General features: G+C 39.2%; 1 protein-coding gene across 3 annotated transcripts in view; it reads left to right on the top strand.

Annotated features, from left to right (window-relative positions):
- The window catches only part of TAF12 (TATA-box binding protein associated factor 12), a 48777-nt gene that overhangs the window by 970 nt on the left and 24776 nt on the right, over positions 1 to 23031 (top strand). The gene's annotated exons all lie outside the window — the stretch shown is intronic.

The raw sequence follows: 23031 nt of genomic DNA on the forward strand, positions 1-23031 counted from the left end.
ATCTCAAATAAAAGAATGTCAGAGATGAAAGGACCCGAAAAAGTTTCCTTTTTAAACCCTTATTTTACAGTTAAGAAGGCTAACTAAGGTCCAGAGAGGGCTTAGGATCATAGTGAGGCAGTGATTAATTAGATTGTAATTTTGACACAGTACTCTGCGGTGCTAGCAAATAGGAAGTGCTAGCAATATAGGAAGCATTTATATTCCTTGGATAAATGCTTCTAGAATCTTTGCTCTAACTTGAAATTCAGGAGGGAAATTTTTACAAATTCTAGTACTTATTTTGAGTCTTATTACCTAGCTACTCTGGGTGGTATTGGCATTGGTACTGTGGATGTTACTTGGCAGTAAGGAAACCTTCAAATGAAACCCCTCCCTTTTTTTAAAATTGCTGAGTTGTTAGAAAGTTGCAAATAAAGTTATGTCCTGCATTTTTAATATAAGCGTTTACTGAGGATGGCTGCTTTTAGATAAGGATAGTGGGAGACCTGGACCATTCACTTCCCTTCTCCAGTAGTAATATATCTTATTGAACATTGTGCAGACCAACCAGTCACTGTCTTAAGCACTTTCAAGTGTTATATCACTTAGAACCTCACAAATTAGAGTTTTTTAGTCACTTTTACAGAGAAGTAAATAGTTTCAGAGAAGTTAAGTAACTTGCTTGAAATCACATGCTACTAAGTTGGCCGAGCCTCAGTCAAACCCATTAAACCCAGCTATATGTCTCCAAAACTTTTTTCTGCTTTTCTAAGTTGGTTCTTCTCCAAGTCTCAGTTTGCCCATCAGCAAAATAGGATTGATAGCTATACAAAGCAGATCTTTGAATGAAAGGCATTTTCCCCTTTAAGACTGCTCTTAATGTCAAGAACTCTAATTTATAGTGAATGGTATTTGAGGAGAACAGAATTCCTGTGTTTTCGAAGAAGCATGGATAGTCAAGATAGAAAAACAAACTTGTGTTGAGCATTCCTTGCAATGGAATAAGCTGTGTTTTAAATTTAGGAAGCCAAGAAAGACCAATTTGAAGGTCTTAAATTGGATTGACTTGACAGTTACTTGTAACATGAACTGGATGGCTGGGAACCTGGGTTAACTTAGTTGAACCTACAATTTTTTCCCAATGGTTAGCCTATACTTTATGTAAGGCCTATACTCTGCGCAAATGATCAAAACTTATTTACACCAAATTATGAGGCAGAACCTGCCACCATTTCAAAGCACTTGATAGTTTGATAAATGATCATTTCTTCCTGAATTAATATCCTGTCCACATCTATATTTGCAAAGTGTACCCAATATCACTCTTTTGGCTCTAACATTGACTGAGTTATTATAATAGGATTTCAGAATGCCTGAACAGAAAATCACTGTGTTAAAGTTACAGCAGATATGACATAGGAAATGTTGCTTTTGACCTGAGGTCTTCATGGAAAGTCCCAAAATATTTTGGAGGGAATTTATCATCAGTTTGCAGTCCTGCAAACTGGAGGCAGAAGACAAGCTTTAAAGCTATATATAATAACCATATTTTAAATTTTACACTGTTAAAGCTGAAAGGGACTTTAGAATTTGCCTACTCCAGCTCCTAGTTATAGATGTGGAACCTCTGGCGAAAGGAAGCTCACATAATTTGTTAATGGCAACCCAGCTCTCCTGACTTATCCATGTTCTGCAGTATCTCTCATCAGCCTTCTGCTGACTTTTCACTACCATTTTTTTTTAAATCCACTGTTCTTTTTTCAATCTCTGTGGCCATAAAAGATTGTTGCTAGGGTGCCACCAGTACATGGGTATGTGTGCTAACAGCAGGATAGGTAAAACCTTTTAATGCACCAAAATTTAATGTGACCAAGATTTAGAAGAGAGGAGAGCACATATACATCAGATTAACAGACATGTTTATGAGTGTTTACCATGTGCTGCACACTCTTCTAAGCACCTTAGGTACATTAAATCAGTAAATTGTCATGACAACCCCACGAGGGACAATGAGGAAACTAAGGCCTAAAGAGAATAGGTAACTTGTTCAAGGACATACAACTAAGTGGCATTGTCGGGACTTGAACCCAGACACTGCCACTAGAGCCTGTGCCCTTGACCACTGACTGTGCTATATACAACCTTTCTGTAAAGTCACAACTCTCTAAACAGGGTCAAACTAGTCACCCCATATTAGCTTCAAATTGAAAAATAAAACGCTTTTCTGTTGCTCTCCAGTCTCACAGACTGCATTAATTGACTATTTTGGTTTATTTAGGCTGGGAAGTTATAATAAATCCAGAAGCTGTAGAGAAGTACTAGGTAGAAAAGCAGTCATTCAGTCAAATCATGCACCATGGTGACAAGGCTTTTATGCCACCAGGCAGGTCTTCTTAATGCCAGTATTTTGTTTAAATAATAAATTCCTAAGCATTTCAGGGGTTAAGGATTTTAAAGACAATATGAACTTCCAATCTTCTATTACCTTCACTTAAAAACGATAAGTGGAACAGATGTCCAGAGAAGGCCAATGTCTTAAACCTGTTATAAGGTCTCCTGGTTTCTTGGCATTCTGAACAAGTGAGAGTTAGAAATTTGTGTAAGCCAAATGCAACCATGGTATATAGCATAATGGAATTCAAGTTATTTACATTCCATTCATTCCATTTGCTTGATCAGATTCATCCATAGTTTGGCTTGATGAGAGCTGCTGGTAAACAGGTAATTTGAACATAGAATCATTGACCATTCTGATCAGGATATTATGTTTTGTTTTACTTTTTTTAACTTTACTTTTTAATTTACAGAAAATAAAATTTACTTTTTTAATGTACAGTTCTATGAGTTATGACAATGCATACTGTCATATAACCACACTACAATTGGAATACAGAACAGTTTTCACACCCTGCACAATTCCCCCTTTTCTGCTCCTTTGTATTCAAAACCTTCCTAATCCTATCTTCTGGCCATCACTGATATGTCCTCCAGTCCTACAGCTTTGTCTTTTTCCAGTGTCATGTAAATGCGATCATACAGTACGTAGTCTTTTGAGTCTTGTCTTTTTCACTTAGCACAATGCATTTGAGATTCATCCATATTATTCCTTTGTATTACTGACTAGTATTCCATTGTGTGGATGCCATTATCTGTTTTTCCATTCACTAATTGAAGGACATTTGGATTGTTTCCAGTTTCTAGTGATTATGAATAATGTTGCTATAAACAGTCATATGCAGGTTTTTGTGTGAAAATACTAGGAGTGGGATAGCTGGGTCATATGATGTTTAACTTTATAAGAAATTGCCGAACTATTTTCCAAAGCAGCTGTACCCTTTTATATTCCCACCAGCAATATATGAAAATTTCGGTTGTTCTGCATCCTCTCTAGCAGTAATGTTAGCTTTTTGTTTTTGTTTTTTAATTTTAGCCATTCTGGTAGGTGTGTAGTGGCATGTCATTGTGGTCCTAGTTTGCATATCTCTGATAACTAATGATGTGGAGCATCTTACCATGTGCTTATTTGCCATCCTTTTATCTTCTTTGGTGAAGGGTCTATGTAGATCTTTTGCCTATTTTTGCTTAGTGTTCTCTTATTGCTGAATTTTGAGAATTTTTTTTTTTAAGTTTTATATTTAGTGCTGTTAATTGTGTTCACAACATTCTGATACTACCACCACCATCCATTACTGGGACATTTCCATCATTCCAGTTAGGAGCCCTGTACATGTTAAGCCTTAACTTCTCATTTCCTATCCTATCCCCATCCTGTCCCCTTGGTAATGTATATTCTAGATTCTGACTCTACAATTCTAATTGTTTCAAATCAGTGAGATTGTATAATATTTGTTCTTTTGTGTCTGGTTTATTTTACTCAATACGATGTCCTCAGGGTTCATTCATGTTGTTGTATGCATCAGAACTTCACTTTTATGGCTGAATAATACTCCATTTTATGCATATATCACATTTTATTTATCCTTTCATCAGTTGATGAAGACTCAGGTTGCTTTCATCTTTTGTGAATAATGCTGCTGTGAACCTCAATGTGCAAATATCTTTTTGAGTCCCATTTTCAGTTATTTTTGGATATACATTTAGTAGAGGGATTGTGGGTTAATATGGTAGTTCTATACATAGCTTAATGAAGAACCACTAAACTCTCTCATAGCCATTGCATTGTTTTACATCCCCACTGGCAATGAATGCGTGTTCCTATTTTTCCATATCCTCTCCGACACTTATAATTTTCTGCTTTTTAAATAGTAGCCGTTCTAGTGGGTGTGAAATGATATCTCATTGTGATTTTGAATTGCTTTTCCCTGATAGCTAGTAGTATTGAGCAACTATTCGTATGCATTTTTAGCCATTTGTTTATTCTCTTTGGAGAAATGTATATTCAAGTCTTTTGCCCATTTTTTAATTGTATTGATTGTCTTTTTATTGCTTAGTTGTAGGATTTCTTTAGATATTCTGGATATTAAACCCTTATTGAATATGTAGTTTCCAAATATTTTCTCCCATTAAGCAGGCTGCCTTTTCACTTTTTTGACAAATCCTTTTCACAAGTTTTTAATTTTGAGGAGGTCCCGTTTATCTGTTTTTTCTTTTGTTGCTTGTGCTTTGGGTGTAAAGTTTAGAATCCGTTACCTGCCACAAGATCTTGAAGATATCTCCCATTTTCTTCTAGGAGGTTTATAGTCCTGGTTCTTATGTTTAAGTCTTTGATCCATTTTGAGTTGATTTTTTATACAATAGACTTCTGTATTGTTATATAAAATAATATAATATAAAAAAATATAATGTAAAATAATTCTGGATAAAATTCCATTTCAGATTGGTGACTTGTAATTATTTTCTTCCGATCTGACTTGCCTTTTTGTTTTCTTACTTTTTTGTTTTGTTTTGTTTTTTTACATGGGCAGGCACTGGGAATCGAACCCGGGTCCTCTGGCATGGCAGGCGAGCATTCTTGCCTGCTGAGTCACAGTGGCCTGCCCAGCCACCGTGGCCTGCCCCCTTTTTTGTTTTCTTAACAATGTTTTTCACAGAGCAGAAATTTTAAATTTTGATTGCCCTTTTATCAATTTTTAATTTTCTGAATTGTGCTTTTAGTGTTATCTAATACTTCTGCCTAAACCAAAATCATGAAAATTTTCTCCTATGTTTTCTTCAAAATGTTTTATAGTTTTATGTTCTTACCTTTAGGACTCTGATCCATTTTGAATAAATTTTTGTATAAGAGGTGAGATGTTTTGATTTTTTTTGATAGGTAACATATACATTTGGTATAGAATTTGTAATATACTGTGCAAAGTAAATTTTTTCCTACCTCAGTCCTTTGAGCTACCCAGTTACCACCATCTCCCATTGCCTAAGGCAATCACAGTTATCAGTGTCTTATATAACTTTCCAGGAATAATGTATGTATTTACCAGTGTGTGTGCACGTTTGTGTGTTTTAACTTTTTTATTGTATAGTATAATATATATCTAAAGCAAAGAAATAAAAAAGCAATAGCTTTCAAAGCACTGCAGCAAAGAGTTACAGGACAGATCCCAGAGTTTTTCATGGGCTACCATATGATCCTCTCAGATTTTTCCTTCTAGCTGCTCCAGAATATAGGAGGCTAGAAGGCTTAAATATTTTTTTATCATTGCATTTGACATTTTTTCTTTCTTTTTTTATGAAAAATAACATATATACAGAAAAGCTATAAATTTCAAAGCACAGCACCACGATTAGTTGTAGAACATATTTCAGAGTTTGACATGGGTTCCAATTCCACAATTTTAGGTTTTTACTTCTAGCTGCTCTAAGATACTGGAGACTAAAAGAGATATCAATTTAATGATTCATCATTCATATTCATTTGTTAAATCCTATCTTCACTGTGTAACTCCACCATCACCTTTGATCTTTCCATCTCTCTAGGGGTGTTTAAGCTGTGCTATTCTAAATTTTTCATATTGGAAGGAGCTGTGACTAATATGGGGTAGGGAGATGGAACTATCTGATGTTGCGGGGCCCTCTAGGTTTCAGGACTTACCTGGACCAGGGACCCATCTGGAGGTTGTAGGTTTCTGGAAAGTGTGTGTGTGTGTTTTAATGCAATTTTGTTGGGATATATTCTCTCCATACACACCATCAAAAGTAAATAATCACTGACTCACAGTATCGTCACATAGTTGTGCATACAACCCCATGATCAATTCTAGAACATTTTCAATATTCCAGAAAAGAAATTTTTAAAAAACCCAAATCCTCTCACCCCCTTAATCCCCCATTATTGATTTATGTTATTGGTATAGTCCATTGATTACTGTTGATGAAAGAATATTAAAATATTTCTGTTAACTATAGTTATTGTTTGCAATAGGTACAATTTTTCCACATACCCTGTATTATTAACTCCTTATAATGGTGTTAAGTTTGTTCTAGTTCATGAAAGAACTTTTTTTTTAATTAATTTAAAAAAAAATAACAACACAGACATAAACGTTCTTAACTTATGATCATTCTGTTCTACATATATAATCAGTAATCCACAATATCATCACATAGTTGCATATTCATCATCATCATCATTTCTTAGAATATTTGCATCCATTCAGAAAAAGAAGTAAAAAGACAACAGAAAAAAATTCATACATACCGTACCCCTTAACCCCCCCTCACTGATCACTAGCATTTCAGTCTAAATTTACTTTAACATTTGTTCCCCCTATTATTTATTTTTATTCCATATGTTTTACTCGTCTGTTGATAAGGTAGATAAAAGGAACATCAGACACAAGGTTTTCACAATCACACAGTCACATTGTGAAAGCTATATCCTTATACAATTATCTTCAAGAAACATGGCTACTGGAACACAGCTCTACATTTTCAAGCAGTTCCCTCCAGCCTCTCCATTATATCTTGACTAACAAGGTGATATCTATTTAATGCATAAGAATAGCCTCCAGGATAACCTCTTGACCCTGTTTGGAATCTCTCAGCCATTGACACTGTATTTTTTCATTTTGCTCTTCCCCCTTTTGGTCGAGAAGGTTTTCTCAATTCCTTGGTGCTGAGTCCCAGCTCATTCTAGGATTTCTGTCCCACGTTGCCAGGAAGTTCCACACCCCTGGGAGTCGTGTCCCACATAGACAGGGGGAGGGCGGTGAGTTTGCTTGTTGTGTTGGCTGGAGAGAGAGGCCACATCTGAGCAACAGAAGAGGTTCTCTTGGGGGTGACTCTTAGGCCTAATTTTAAGTAGGCTTGACCTATCCTTTGTGGGGTTAAGTTTCATATGAACAAACCCCAAGATTGGGAACTCAGCCTATTGCTTTGGTTGTCCCCATTGTTTGTGAGAATATCAAGAATTCTCCGCTTGGGGAAATTGAATTTTCCCCCTTTCTCACCATTTCCCCAAGGGGACTTTGCAAATACTTTTTCACTCACTGTTCAAATCACTCTGGGATTTATTGGGGCAATCACTCTGGACAAACCTACAAAATCTTATACCCTACTCAAAGTTCCATGTACTTTTAGTGTTCAATTAAGCTGTCCACATAAGTTATATTAGGAGCTGCACTAGTCAAAATATAAATTTCATACCGAATAAACATTTTTTTTCTAATCCAATAGATTTTTTTTATTAATCAAAAAAAAGAAAAGAAATTAACACAACATTTAGAAATCATTCCATTCTACACATGCACTCAGTAATTCTTAGTATCATCACATAGATGTATGATCATCATTTCTTAGTACATTTGCATCAATTTAGAAAAAGAACTAGCAAAACAGCAGAAAAAGATATAGAATGTTAATATAGAGAAGAGAATTAAAATAATAATACTAATAAAAAATATATATATATAAAAAAGGAAAAAGAAAAAAAAACAAAAACAAAAGATACAAACAAACAAACAAAAAACTATATTTCAGGTGCAGCTTCATTCAGTGTTCCAACATAGTTACATTGCACTTAGGTATTATTGTGCTGTCCATTTTTGAGTTTTTGTGTCTAGTCCTGTTGCACAGTCTGTATCCCTTCAGCTCCAGTTACCCATTATCTTACCCTGTTTCTAACTCCTGCTGGTCTCTGTTACCAATGGTATATTCCAAGCTGATTCTCGAATGTCGGTTCACATCAGTGGGACCATACAGTATTCGTCCTTTAGTTTTTGGCTAGACTCACTCAGCATAATGTTCTCTAGGTCCATCCATGTTATTACATGCTTCATAAGTTTAGTCTGTCTTAAAGCTGCATAATATTCCATCGTAGGTATACGCCACAGTTTGTTTAGCCACTCGTCTGTTGATGGACATTTTGGCTGTTTCCATCTCTTTGCAATTGTAGATAATGCTGCTGTAAACACTGGTGTGCAAATGTCCGTCTGTGTCTTTGCCCTTAAGTCCTTTGAGTAGATACCTAGAGTGGTATTGCTGGGTCGTAATCCATTCTGCCAGTCTATGTCTTTTGATTGGGAAATTCAGTCCATTAACTGGGAAATTCAGTCCATTAACTTTTAGTGTTATTACTGTTTGGATAATATTTTCCTCTACCATTTTGGCTTTTGTATTATATATATCATATCTGATTTTCCTTCTTTCTACACTTTACTCCATACCTCTCTCTTCTGTCTTTTCGTATCTGACTCTAGTGCTCCCTTTAGTATTTCTTGCAGAGCTGGTCTCTTGGTCACAAATTCTCTCAGTGACTTTTTGTCTATAAATGTTTTAATTTCTCCTTCATTTTTGAAGGACAATTTTGCTGGATATAGAAGTCTTGGTTGGCAGTTTTTCTCTTTTAGTAATTTAAATATATCATCCCACTGTCTTCTAGCTTCCATGGTTTCTGCTGAGAAATCTACACATAGTCTTATTGGGTTTCCCTTGTATGTGACAGATTGTTTTTCTCTTGCTGCTTTCAAGATCCTCTCTTTCTCTTTGACCTCTGACATTCTAACTAGTAAGTGTCTTGGAGAACGCCTATTTGGGTCTATTCTCTTTGGGGTGCGCTGCACTTCTTGGATCTGTAAATTTAGGTCTTTCATAAGAGTTGGGAAATTTTCAGTAATAATTTCTTCCATTAGTTTTTCTCCTCCTTTTCCCTTCTCTTCTCCTTCTGGGATACCCACAACACATATATTTGTGCGCTTCATATTGTCATACAGTTCCCTGATCCCCTGCTCAAGTTTTTCCATTCTTTTCCCTATAGTTTCTGTTTGTTTTTGGAATTCAGATGTTCCATCCTCCAGTTCACTAATTGTAGCTTCTGTCTCTTTAGATCTACCATTGTAGGTATCCATTGCTTTTTCCATTTTTTCTTCTTTGTCCTTCACTCCCATAAGTGCTGTGATTTGTTTTTTCAGATTTTCTATTTCTTCTTTTTGTTCAGCCCATGTCTTCTTCATGTCCTCCCTCAATTTATTGATTTGGTTTTTGAAGAGTTTTTCCATTTCTGTTCGTATATTCAGCATTAGTTGTCTCAGCTCCTGTATCTCATTTGAACTATTGGTTTGTTCCTTTGACTGGGCCATATCTTCAATTTTCCGAGCGTCATCCGTTATTTTCTGCTGGTGTCTGGGCATTTGATCAGATTTCCCTGGGTGTGGGACCTGGCTGGTTGAAAGGTTTTTCTGTGAAATCTCTGGGCTCTGTTTTTCTTTTCCTGCCCAGTAGGTAGCGCTCGTGGCGCTCGTCTGTCTGCGGGTCCCACCAGTAAAAGATGCTGTGGCTCCTTTAACTTGCCAATCTGAATCTCGCAGTCCGCCCAGGAAACCGCGCATGGAGGGGGGGTCGCTGGCCGCCGCGGCTTGGGGGAGTGCCGGTCCAAATTGCCCAGCTGGCCCGAGACGCCAAGCGTGGTGGGAGGGCCCCGCTATCCAACATTCCCAGTCAGACCGGGGAGCCACGTGCGTGGAGGGGACCCCAGTCGCCAGCCGCCCCGGCCGGGAAAACGCGCGCCCCTCGGGTAGCTCACCGCAGCGGATTCTCCCTGCCCGTTCAGCCGTTCCAGAATGGGGTACGCTGTCTTTTTGGTCTCTGTCGTGGCTCCGGGAGCTGTTTCGTATTGTTTCTGTTTCTTTAGTTGCTGTTCTGGAGAAGGAACTAAGACCAGCGCGTCTTACTAAGCCACCATCTTCTCCGGAAGTCCCGAATAAACATTTTTTGCCTTAGTCTCACACGTAATTAAAAATTTTAAATATTAATTACCATCTACTATGAAAGAACTTTTTAGTATTTGTGTAGTCAGTTATGAACATTGTCTACCATAAGACTGACTGTATTATAATTCCCATATTTTAACCTCCAGCTTTCCTTCTGATGACATATGTGACTCTAAACTTTCCCTTTCCATCTTTTTCATGCACCAGTCAGCACTGTTGGTTATTCTCACAATAATGTGCTCTGTCATCCCTGTCCATTTCCAAACATTTTAGTTCAACCTAGTTAAACATTCTGTACATATTAAGCAACCACTCCCCATTCTATAGCCTCAGTCTATATCCTGGTAACCTATACTCTAATGCTGTGGCACAGGAAAGAGCAAGTTGTTTTCATTACCTCATTTTGGCTGTAGCATTGCTTGTCCTTTTACCTGAATTAGTAGTGCCTGCATAGGCCCCATCCTTAATCAGTTCACTAGGAGCTGGAGCAGCTGCTTGGGTCTATGCATTGAGTCTGGTAAGGGCCAGATCCGACTGGTGTGTCTAATGCTGCAGAGATTGCTTGCCATCTTTTAATTGCTCTTTTAAAGGCCCATTCATCCTTTCAGTTAACCTTGCTGCTGTGGGATTGTAAGGCAAATGAAATGTCCATAAGACATGTGTTCAGTAGCCCAGGCTTCGGTTAGTTGTCTGGTAAAGGAGGTCCCCCATCACTCCCCACATGTGTGTGGATCACGAAGAATGCACTTAGCTTTTCTAAGCTACGTATTGTAGCTCTTTGGTTAGTTTTCCCTACTGGGAAGGCCAGCAACAGTACATGACTGTACCTATGGCTGTACAGGCATATTTTGTTCCTTCGGATAAGGGAAGAGCCCCAGTATAATCTACCTGCCACCCAATGACTGTAATCTGCTCTAGGCCAATGTAATTGAGTTGATGAGGAAGCATCCTTGGGTGTCTCAAGGAACAGGTGGGGCAGGCATTGACAACGTCCTTTAGTTATTGTCTGATGATGGGCAGCTGAAATTGCTGTGCCAGTCTCCACAGTTTGTTACCCTCAGTGTCCTGTTTTCCTGTGCAACCATTCAGCAGAGTCATGTGATGTTGGCTCTAGGCTATGGATTCTTGCTAAAGTATCTGCTTCAATATTGCCAGGTAAAGAATCAGTATTATGGGCTGTTTTAATTTGTTAAAGCTGCCAGAATGCAATGTACCAGAAATGGAACAACTTTTTAAAAAGGAATTTTTTAAGTTGCAAGTTTATAGTTCTAAGGCTGTGAAAATGTCCAAATTAAGGCCCCAACAGGACATTACCTTCAACATCAAGAAATGTTGATGTCATCGGGACACCTCTGTCAGCTGGGAAGGCACGTGGCAACAACTACTAGCTTTCTTTCCTGGCTTCTTGTTTTATGAGGCTCCACTGGGGGCATTTTCCTTCTTCCTCTCCAAAGTCTCTGGCTATGTGGACTCTAAAACTTCTTCCAAAATGGTACCCTCTTAAGGTACCCTCATCCCACCTTGAATGGTTGGAGACACATCTCCATGGAAACCACCTAATCAAAAGATACCACCCACAATTGGGTGGGTCACATATCCATGGAAACAATAAAAATAAAGATCCTACCCAGCAATATTAAACAAGGATTAATGAACATGGCTTTTCTGGGGTACACAACAGTTTCAAACCAGCACATTCCACTCTCTGGACCCCCAAAGGACATGTTCTTTCCATATACAAAATATGTTCATTTCATTATAGTATCACAAAGCCTTAAACAATTTCAGTAACAATACAAATATAATACAGTGTCAGAAACAGTGCAGACTCTCATCAAAGTCAGCTACGGGCATAGTGTATCCTAAGGCAAAATTCTCCTCTAGCTCTGGACCTGTGAAACTTAGAACAAATTGTCTGCTGGGAACATACAAAGAAGGGACAGTCATAGGATACATGTTTCCATTTTCATAGGGAGAAATTGGAAGGAATACAGGTGTCTCAGGACCCAAACAATTACAAAAACCTGCAGGGCAAATTCCATTAGATTTCCAAGTCTAAGAGTCATTTTTCCTCAGAGCTTTAGAAAGGAGTAGCACTACCCTTGCCAAAGCTTACACAGCAGCTCTGTTTTCTCCAAATGCAACCTTGGGGGACACTGAGAAGACCACCTTTTTCTCAGCTCCACCCTCTCCATGCATCAGGGCAGCACCTGGGCTCTCTGCCATCTCCAGGGCCCACACATGTGGCAGCAGGGCTGTCCCCAATCCCCAAGGAATGTGCTTCACCCTCTCCAAGTGCATGGGTGGTCTGTTCTCCTGGTTCAAGGTTTCTTGTCTTCAGACCTTAGGTTCCATGGTTCTTCCTTTAATTTTCCCTTCAGTTTGTCTTTTTTCTGTCCCTTTTAGTCCAGAGTGACAATGGTTCTGTTTATACAGATCCCACAATACTCTTGTTGGTTTTTTATGCAATATGCTGGGATCATGCCCATTAGACAAAAGGACTTTGCACAGATCCTTTCTGGATAATTCCATCTCAAATCCTCACTTGTCCTGTAATGGCTGACTGCTTCCATGTTTGGGTAAATCCTCATGTTGGGCACTATTCTCTGGGATCTCACTTTCCGGAAGCCCAGAATTTTCCAGACCACCAATTTCTGTTTTCTTTGTACTCAAGCATTCAGTTCCCAACTTATCTATTTCCTCTTGCATTTTACTGTAGGCTGTAAAGAACAGCCAGACTGCATTTTCCATATTTAATTTGGAAATGTCTTCTGCTAAATAACCACATTCATGGCTTTTAAAATCTGCCTTTCATCCAAAACCAGTAGTTGATTTTGCCAAATTATCTGCCATTTTAAAATAAGGATCGCCTTCCTTCCAGTTTGGAATGACATATTCCTCATTTCTTTCTAAAACCTCAACAGAAGTCTCTTTAGAGTCCACATTTTTACCAACAGTCTCTTCAAGGCATTTTAGGCCTTCTCTATTAAGATCCTCACAACTCTTCCAGAATCTTCTCCTTACCCATTTAAAAAGCTGTTCCAACATGTTTGATATTTGCCAACAGCAGCAACACCTCACTCCTGGCACTAAAATCTTTTAGTTTGTTAAAGCTGCTGGAATGAAAAATACCAGAAACAGAATGGCTTTTAAAAAGGGAATTTATTTAGTTGCATGTTTATAGTTCTAAGGCTGTGAAAATGTCCAAATTAAAGCTCAGCAAAAGGTTACCTTCACTCAAGAAATGCTGATACTGTCCGGAATACCTCTGTCACCTGGAAAGGCATGTGGCTGGCTTCTGTTGGGATATTTGGCTTCTGGACACCTGTGACAGCTAGGAAGGTACATGGCAACATCTAGTAGCTTTCTCTCCTGGCTTCTTGTTTCATGAGGCTCTCCAAGGGATGTTTTCCTTCTTCATCTCCAAAAGTTTGTGGCTGTGTGAGCTCTAAAGCTTTTTTAAAATGGTTTCCTCTTAAAGGACTTTAGTAAGCCAACCCATCTTGAATGCGTGGAGACATATCTTCATGGAAACCACCTATTCAAAAGATACCACCCACAATTGGTGGGCCTTATCTCCACGGAAACGAACAAACAAAAAAGATCCCACCCAGCAATATTGAATGAGGATTAAAGAACATGGCTTTTCTGGGGTACACAACAGTTGAAAACCAGCACATGGACAGGGGCATAAATATGGTTGCCTCTGCTTGTGACAGGTAGTCTAGATGTCTTCCCCCATTTCCTTCCCTATAACAGGCAGCCTGCAACAGTCCATTGCTCTTGCTTTCACGTTGCCATCCACACTGTCAGGCTCCAGAATACTGCTCAGTTGTCAATACAAATAGTTTATGCATCTTCTGGTTCATGGACAATGACTGTCCATACAACCCTTAATTCAGCCCCTTGGCTTGCTTTGCATAATCCCAGTTTCCCACTATATAATGTCCCTACTAGGTTACTGCCATCCAGGTAGTGGGCTGTCTATAAGCTGATCCATCAGTATACCAGGCAGACTCAGGTATACTGCCACATCTGTCAACAGTGAGCACAGAGGTAGCCACCTTAGTAGGATCAGTGGGAAGGGGCAAGTGTTGTTTTTCCACATAGGAAACTGGTCCTAAGATATACATTTCTGCAGTTAAAGGCTGTTTTTGAAAAAGCTGCGCTACAGCAAATAAGCTTTCCATTTCATTAATGTTCTGAATTGTGCACTGTCAGGGTGAGGCTTAGTGGCAATGTCCTGTAACCACCTCTGTAGGGGTGGCTGTTCTTAATTTCATAGGACGTTTCTGAGTTAGTTCTTCAACTTGCAGTAAGGCATTACAGACAGCATAATCTGTGTTTTTCTAAGGGGTTATATCATGTTTAGATCCTTCCCAGAACTGAGACCAAATTCTAGTGGGAATTTGCTTTGTCTGTTGCCTTTTCCACAAGCCTTACCCAAAGCCAATATCTGTACTAGCCATGTCTAATTCACAAAGCACATCTGGGTCCACCCCCCATGAACCCTGAGCCTGTGTCGTAGAACCCATTTGGCTTTTTCAAAAGCACTCTTCTGTGAAACATCCCATTCCCGTGTTTTTCCTTTTCTATGTAGGGCATACGAGGGTTTTAAAATCTGTGTTAAATGGGGTATAAATGGTCTCCAGTAACCCAACAAACCAAAGAAAGCCATGAGCATTTTAGGAGCATATGGGGTGGGGTAATTTTGCTCTTTATCAATAAGTAACAGCAGAGGGAATAGTCTTAGTCTTGCCCAACCAAACAACACCCAGGAATTTGAAAGAGCATACAGGCTTTTGTAACTTGTCTTGATTTACTGCCCATCCTTAGCATTCAGGACAGGCCACTATAGTCTTAATGGTGGTTTCCAGTTCTGCCAGAGGGTTACTAGTTAACCTAACATCATGAATATAATGAAAAAGAATAACCTCTGCTTGAAGTTTTCACATTTTAAAATCTTGGACTACCAAGCCATGACAGAGAGTGGGACTATGAAGATATCCTTGTGGTAGCACAATACATGTCCACTGTTGTCCTTCCCAGGTGAAGACAAATCAAGCTAGTGGAGGGATCTAAAGAATTACTAAAAAAAAAAAGCATTAGCAAGATACAGCACAAAATGAAATAGGCCTGATTTAGTACTTATGTCCTATAACAAAGTAGCTGTATTTGCTACAGTTGCATACAAAGAAGTTACTTTATTAAGTTCTCAATAATCAATAGTTATCCATCAGGAACCGTCAGGCTTCTTCACTGGCCAAACTGAGCTATTAAATGGGCTGTGAGTAGGATTTATAATGTCCACTATACTGTTTGAAAGTATTGTGTACCCAGGAAAAGCCATGCCCTTAAATCCTGATTCAATACTGTAGGGCAGAAACTATTTTGATTAGATTATCTCCATGGAGGTGTGCGGCCTTTTGGTTAGATGGAGATGTGACTGCCCATTCAGGGTGGGTCTTGATTAGTTTACTGGAGTCCTTTAAAAGAAGAAGCATTCTGAAGAAATCTCAGAGCAGATGCAGATACTTGGAGATCAGTTGCTTCAGAGTGAACAGAGCAAACACGAGACCCAGATGTTTAGTGATGCAGGGCCCAGCAGACATAACCATGTACCTTCCTGTAAGAAGCAAAGCAAGCCAGAACCCAAAGTTGTATTCCAGAGAACTAAGTGAAGGTCCACAGATGTCAAGTGAGGAATCCCCACAGTAAACAGAGGCTGAAAACAAGGGCGCCCAGGAGCAAAGGACCAATAGGTACCAGCCATATGCCTTCCCAGCTGACAGATGTGTTCTGGATGTCTTCAGCCTTTTCTTTCTTTTTTTGTGTGTGTGTGTGTGTTTATTTTTTTATTTTTTTTAACTTTTTTTATTAATTAAAAAAATTAACAAACAAAATATTTAGAAATCATTCCATTTTACATATATAATCAGTAATTCTTAATATCGCATAGTTGCATATTCATCATTTCTTAGTACATTTGCATCGATTTAGAAAAAGAAATAAAAAGACAACAGAAAAAGAAATAAAATGATAATAGAGGAAAAAAACTATATGTACCATACCCCTTACCCCTCGCTTTCATTTACCACTATTTCAAACTGAATTTATTTTAACATTTGTTCCCCCTATTATTTATTTTTATTCCATATGTTCTACTCTTCTGTTGATATAGTAGCTAAAAGGAGCATCAGATATAAGGTTTTCACATTCACAGAGTCTCATTGTGAAAGCTATATCATTGTTCAATCATCATCAAGAAACATGGCTACTGGAACACAGCACTACATTTTCAGGCAATTCCCTCCAGCCTCTCCACTACATCTTGAACAACAAGGTGATATCTACTTAATGCGTAAGAATAACCTCCAGGATAACCTCTCAACTCTGTTTGGAATTTCTCAGCCATTGACACTTTGTCTCATTTTACTCTTTCCCCTTTTTGGTCGAGAAGTTTCTTTCAGTCTCTTGATGTTAATTCTCAGCTCATTCTAGGGTTTTTTCTCAGTCCTTTGATGCTGAGTCTCAGCTCATTCCAGGATCTTTGTCCCACGTTGCCAGGAAGGTTCACACCCCTGGGAGTCATGTCCCACGCAGAGAGGGGGAGGGTGGTGAGAATGCTCATCATATTGGTTCAGCCTTTTCTTGAGTGAGGGTAACCTCTTTTTGGTGCCTTACTTTGGACATTTTCGCGGCGCTAGAACTGTAAACTTGTAACTTATTAAATTCCCTTCTTAAAAGCCATTCCACTTCTGGTATCTTGCATTCTGGCAGCTTGACAAACTAATACACCCACTCTTTCCAGTTCCTTCATAGTGGCAGTTATTTCTTGATGGCCCCCTGGAAACTTATATTGACTCACTGCCACCATGCATCTGGGGAAGGGTAGTTTTAACCACTTAACATGTCCTTTTTGGGTGGTTTTGACCACCTGACACTGGAGATGGAATTCACCTATAGTAGTTTGCAAAGTAATATTTTGCAGAATATCAATTCCCAATATATATTCTGGAATAGGAGATATGTACACTGAATACTTTTACAGTGGTAACTGGCCAATCTGTGTTAGTAATTGTTGTGTTACTTTAATACTTTGACCCCTGTCCCAGCAAATGGCTAATATAAGCCCACTGTGTCAGGGCCATTTTCCGTATATTAAGGTGCGTTCCATTGCAGTGTCCATGAGTGCCAAAATCCTATGCTCAAAGAGGGGATCAAAAGATTGTTAACTCAATATGCAGCCTCCAATCCCCAGTGTCCCTGTATATAGCTCTTATTGGGGGATCTTAGCAGTCCCCTAAATAAGGGGAAAAAGAGCTTGCCCAGCTTCCTTAGTAGGAGGAGCAGAGGGCCCCATAGACTGTTAAGGATCAGGTTTTTCAGCCCAAGTTTCCTTTCCATCTGCTGATCTGGTTTCAGTTTTATTATCTTTATTCTTGGGAATGTGCTGGTTTAAAAGTTTATGTATCCCAGAAAAGCCATGATTTAATCTAAATTTAATCTTGTGGGAGCAGCCCTTTCTTTTAATCCTTATTTGTCACTGTAGGGTGGAAGCTTTTGATTAGATTATCTCCACAGAGATGTGATGTGCCCAATTATGGGTGTGACCTTTTGATTAAATGGAGATGTGACTCACCCATTCAAGGTGGGGCTTGATTAGTTTACTAGACTCCTTTAAAAGGGAAAACATTTTGAAGAAACCTCAGATGCTTGGACTGCTGACTGCTGATTTGGAAATCAAGACAGAAATAGCCTTGGTGCTAAGCCAAGGACTCACAGAATAGCCAGAATCTGAAGAGAATAAATCTCTGGCCCCAGTAGATACTAAGCCAAGAGATGAAACCCAGAGTTTTATCTCGGAGCAGTGAAGTGAGGTGCTTAGAGAGGAAACCACTAGCATCAGAAGCTGGAAGCAGTGGCACCAGAAACAGATTAGTAGACACCAGTCACATGCCTTCCCAGATCACCCTTCCTTGAGCCAAGGTATTTTTTCCTGGATGCCTTAGTTTGGACATTTTATTGGCACTAGAGCTGTTAACTTGTAACTTATTACATTCCCTTTTTAAAAGCCATTCCATTTCTGGTACATTGCATTCTGGCAGCTTAACCAAGTAATGCAGGTAATTTATTCCAGACCCTGAAAAGTAGTACATTTGGCTACCCATCAGTTTCTTCACTTTTAGTGCCAGCGGCTATTAGGTTGGTCCACATCTGCCTGCATATACACAATTTGGACCATCATGCCCCCTTGGGGCATGACCTATCAACCCCTCTACACCTTAGATATTCTACTCTCCTGAATCGGCCACAATTTGGGCAGCCTTTGAAATGACTGCCCTACTATTGGATTAAGAATGGGTTTCAGAGTCTCATACACTGATTGGGGGCACTATGCAGGATAGCATCTGCTGGTTTGAAATTGTTATGTACTCCCAAAAAGCTATATTCTTTTTCCTAATTCAGTCTTGTGGAGGAAGGCCTATGGTTTAGGGTAGATTAGATTGTTTCCATGGAGATTACATGCCCAGTTGTGGGTGTGGCCTTTGATTAGACAGAGATGTGATTCTGCCCATTTAAGGTAGATCTTGATTAATTTCCTGGAGTTCTTTAAAAGCAGAAACATTTTGGAGCAAACCTCAAAAGCAATAGAGACACAGATGTTTAGAAATGCAGAAGCCCCAGGAGACACCAGGAGCTGAGAGAGCTGACAGAAGCTAGACAGGAACCAGAGCCCAGCAGATATTGCCTTATGCATTTCTATGAGATGCTAAGCTAAGAAATGAAACCCAGAGTTTTGCCCTGGCACAGCTAAGTCAGGACCCACAGATGTGTAAATAGAAAGCCACTAGAATCAGAAGCTAAAGACAACAGAACTGGAAACAAGAACCAGCAGATGTCATCCATATGTCTTCCCATGTGACAGACATTGACCTTTCTTTGAAGTCAAGGTACTTCATCTAGATGTCTTAGTTTGGACATTTTAAGGCCTTAGAACTGTAAACTTATAACTTAATAAATCCCCTTTATAAAAGCCATTCCATTTCTGGTATATTTCATTCTGGCAACATTAGCAAATTAAAACAGCATCTTTTGTGCCTGTTGTGAAGGCTTCATTATCTGGTCCTACAAAATTAGCAACATAAATGGCATTCTTCATTCATAGTCCTTCAGTACAGCTTATAATTCATCTAGCGTATGTCAGTAGGGACCAGCATGAGGTATGTTTTCCATGTTGGGTCAAATTTCTCTACATTGAGTTATAAACCAATTTAGCAATGAACTGGATTTTGGCCTGGCAGGCAGAGTATATATAGGTTGACGGAGGGAGGGGTATGTAGTAATTGAGGCTAATTTGCTTATTTATTATCCTGAAAGTAACACTCCCTCTGCACCAGTATCCCAAATACATAGTGGCCAATTTGGCAGGACTTCCTTAGGCTTTTGTCTACATTGATTTCCAATTTCATGTAACTCAGTGGTGGTATAATCCCACATGGTAACTAAGGTATTTTGGTCAGGAGGGAGTGCTGGGGCAGCCACAGGGGCAGTGGTACTCTCAGTGTCACCCTCCCCTGCTGGGGGTGAGGGTGTAGAATATGTTCTGACTTAACTTTTTGTTGGATCAGAGGGTGAACAAGCTTCTGTTCCTCATTTTCAATATCCCAGTCAGACTGGGGCTCATCATCATCTGAAGAGAAATCAACAGGATCCCATATTTTAAGGTCTCAATCAGGGGAAGTCAGGATATACTTCACTTTCCCCTTGGGCAGTCTACACCCTCTTACTCCAGCATATAGGCATGTCAAGTCAATATTTGTAACTTCTCATATACACAGCGTAGCCTCTCATTCAATGCATCCTTCAAATCTTCTTGGACTATATGCAAGTCCCTTTCTAACTTAAGTTCTTCTTTTAGGTGGTGAACAGCAGCTTTAGCAGCCAGGGCCTCTTCTGTGGCTGAACATACAGTTTCTAACAGGGTCCATGTGGTGGTCACAGCAGCCTGACAGCTCTCCCTTTTCTTATAATATCTTAACTGTCTCGTGGCCTGTGGCAGGAGTGCTAACAGTCCAGCCAGGAAGTCCTGGGCAGCCCCATACTCCCTTGGCTGTCCCCATTCATCTAGGAGGGTAGCCACCCCTCCCCACACTGATGTTGTGAGCCATCCTGCGACTCCCCCTGGGGGAGTCTCCCTTTCCAGTATTCATGCCTTTTACTGCCAGCGGCTCTTTGGTCTTCTGGCTGGTTTGCCAAATGTTCCAATCCATCTTAGCCCTAAGACCAAAGACACACTTGGCAGTTACCTAATGAGTTTAATTAGGGACTTATGAAAAGGAGCAAATTCTTCCCGATCACGGCCAGTTGGGAAATGGAAGTCAGTGTTCCATGTAAAAGAGAGAGAAGAGGAAGGGGTGCCACAGGAGTGGCTTATAAAGGTTTAGTTCCACAGGGTGTGACAACTGAGTTTCAGCATGGTCTCCTGAGATTTGATTAGGGAAGGAGGGTTTTAATGACATTCTTTCCCTTCTAAGGGGTTCTCTTGACCTTCAATGTCTGTCTTGGTCTTGTAGGCGGCTGCCTTCAGTGACTTGTTCTCATAATGGGGGAGGGGGAGGGGCCTGGGTCCTCACACTGGGTCATATGGTAGTTGCATGTTTAGATTTTTTCTTTTATATTGACTTCATTTTTGTACAAGAACACGTACACATTTACCGCAGTAAATTTTGATGAATGTGTGCACCTATAAGCATCATCCCACTCAAGATATAGGTTGTTTTCATCACTCCAGAAATGACCCCCTAACTGTACAGTTAATCTCTGCCCTGCTATGTCACTAATGGTTAGTTTTACCTCAGTAATAGATTTTCATATAAATTCAATCATACGGTATGTACTCTTTTAAGACAGGTGTCTTCTCATGTAAATTTTTTGAGATTCACTCATTGTTTTGCATATCACAGTTTGTACTTTTTCTTTTTCATGTAAACTTTATTTTTTAGGTTTAAAGAAAAATTGTAAAGATAATACAGAAAGTTACTGCTGAGTTGTTGTTGTTGTTGTTGTTGTTTTGTGGGGTACGTGGGCTGGGAATCAAACCCAGTCTCCCACATGGCAGGTGAGCATCCTATACTGCTGAGGTGGGCATTCCATACTGCTGAGTTTTGAGATCACTTAATATATTCTAGATACTACGCTTTTGTTGGATATGTAATTTTAAATATTTTCTGGTAATCTGTAGTTTGTCTTTTCATCTATTTTTTTAAAAATTGTGTTTATTAATTAAAAAAATTAACAACAAACGAACTAAAACATCAACATATGATCATTCTGTTCTACATATATAATCATTAATTCACAATATCACTACATAGTTGCATATTCATCATTTCTTAGAACATTTGGATCAATTCAGAAAAAGAAATAGAAAGACAACAGAAAAGAAAGAAAACAAAAACAGAAAAAAATAAGATTATGCATACCATACCCCTTACCCCTCACTTTCATTGATCACTAGCATTTCAAACTAAATTTATTTTAGCATTTGTTCCCCCTATTATTTATTTTTATTCCATATGTTCTACACGTCTGTTGACACGGTAGATAAAAGGAGCATCAGACACAAGGTTTTCACAATCACACAGTCACATTTTGAAACCTACATCATTATTCAATCATCATCAAGAAACATGGCTACTGGAACACAGCTCTACGTTTTCAGGCAGTTCCCTCCAGCCTCTCCATTATATCTTGACTAACAAGGTGATATCTATTTAATGCATAAGAATAACCTCCAGGATAACCTCTCAACTCTGTTTGGAATCTCTCAGCCATTGCCACTTTGTCTCATTTCACTCTTCCCTTTTGGTCTAGAGGGTTTTCTCAATCCCTTGATGCTGGGTCTCAGCTCATTCTAGAGTTATTCTCAATCCCTTGATGCTGAGTCTCAGCTCATTCTAGGATTTCTGTCCCTGGTTGCCAGGAAGGTCCACACCCCTGGGAGTCATGTCCCACGTAGACAGGGGGAGGGTGGTGAGTTTGCTTGTTGTGTTGGCTGGAGAGAGAGGCCACATCTGAACAACAAAAGAGACTCTCTTGGGGGTGACTCTTAGGCCTAAATTTTAAATAGACTTGACTTATCCTTTGTGGGGTAAGTTTCATCTGAACAAACCCCAAGACTGGGGGCTCAGCCTATAGCTTTGGTTGTCCACACTGCTTGTGAGAATATCAAGAATTCAACTTGGGGAAGTTGAATTTCTCCCCATTCTCTCCATTCCCCGAAGGGGACTTTGCAAATACTTTTCCACTCACTGATCGAATCACTATGGGATTCCTCGGGGCATCACTCTGGACAAACCAACAAAATCTCATGTCCTACCCAATCATTGGTGTTCAGTCAAGCTATCTACATAAGTTATATTAGGAAAGGCACTAGTCAAAATATAAATTTTGTACCAAATAAACATTTTTTGCTTTAGTCTCACACATAAATTGAAATTTTAAAATATCAATTACCATCTATTTTCAGCACCCTGCAGTAATGACATTCCTTTGTTCTTCCTCATGCACAAACATTTTTAAAATTTGTACATTTAGTCACTATCATTATGTACTCTAGGCATTCCTGGATTATACCATCTCGATCTTTAAGATCTATCTTTCTTTCTGATTTCATTTATGCCCCCAGCCCTCCTCCCTCTATCATTCTCACATGCAGCTTCATTCAGTGTTTTAACATAATTGTATTACAGTTGGGTAATATTGTGCTGTCCATTTCTGAGTTTTTATATTCAGTCCTGTTGCACAGTCTGTATCCCTTTGGCTCCAATTACCGAATATCTTACCCTATTTCTATCTCCTGATGGTCCCTGTTACCAATGAA

This window comes from Tamandua tetradactyla, chromosome 2, assembly GCF_023851605.1.
Source record: "Tamandua tetradactyla isolate mTamTet1 chromosome 2, mTamTet1.pri, whole genome shotgun sequence".
In the NCBI taxonomy this organism is placed as follows: Eukaryota; Metazoa; Chordata; class Mammalia; order Pilosa; family Myrmecophagidae; genus Tamandua; species Tamandua tetradactyla.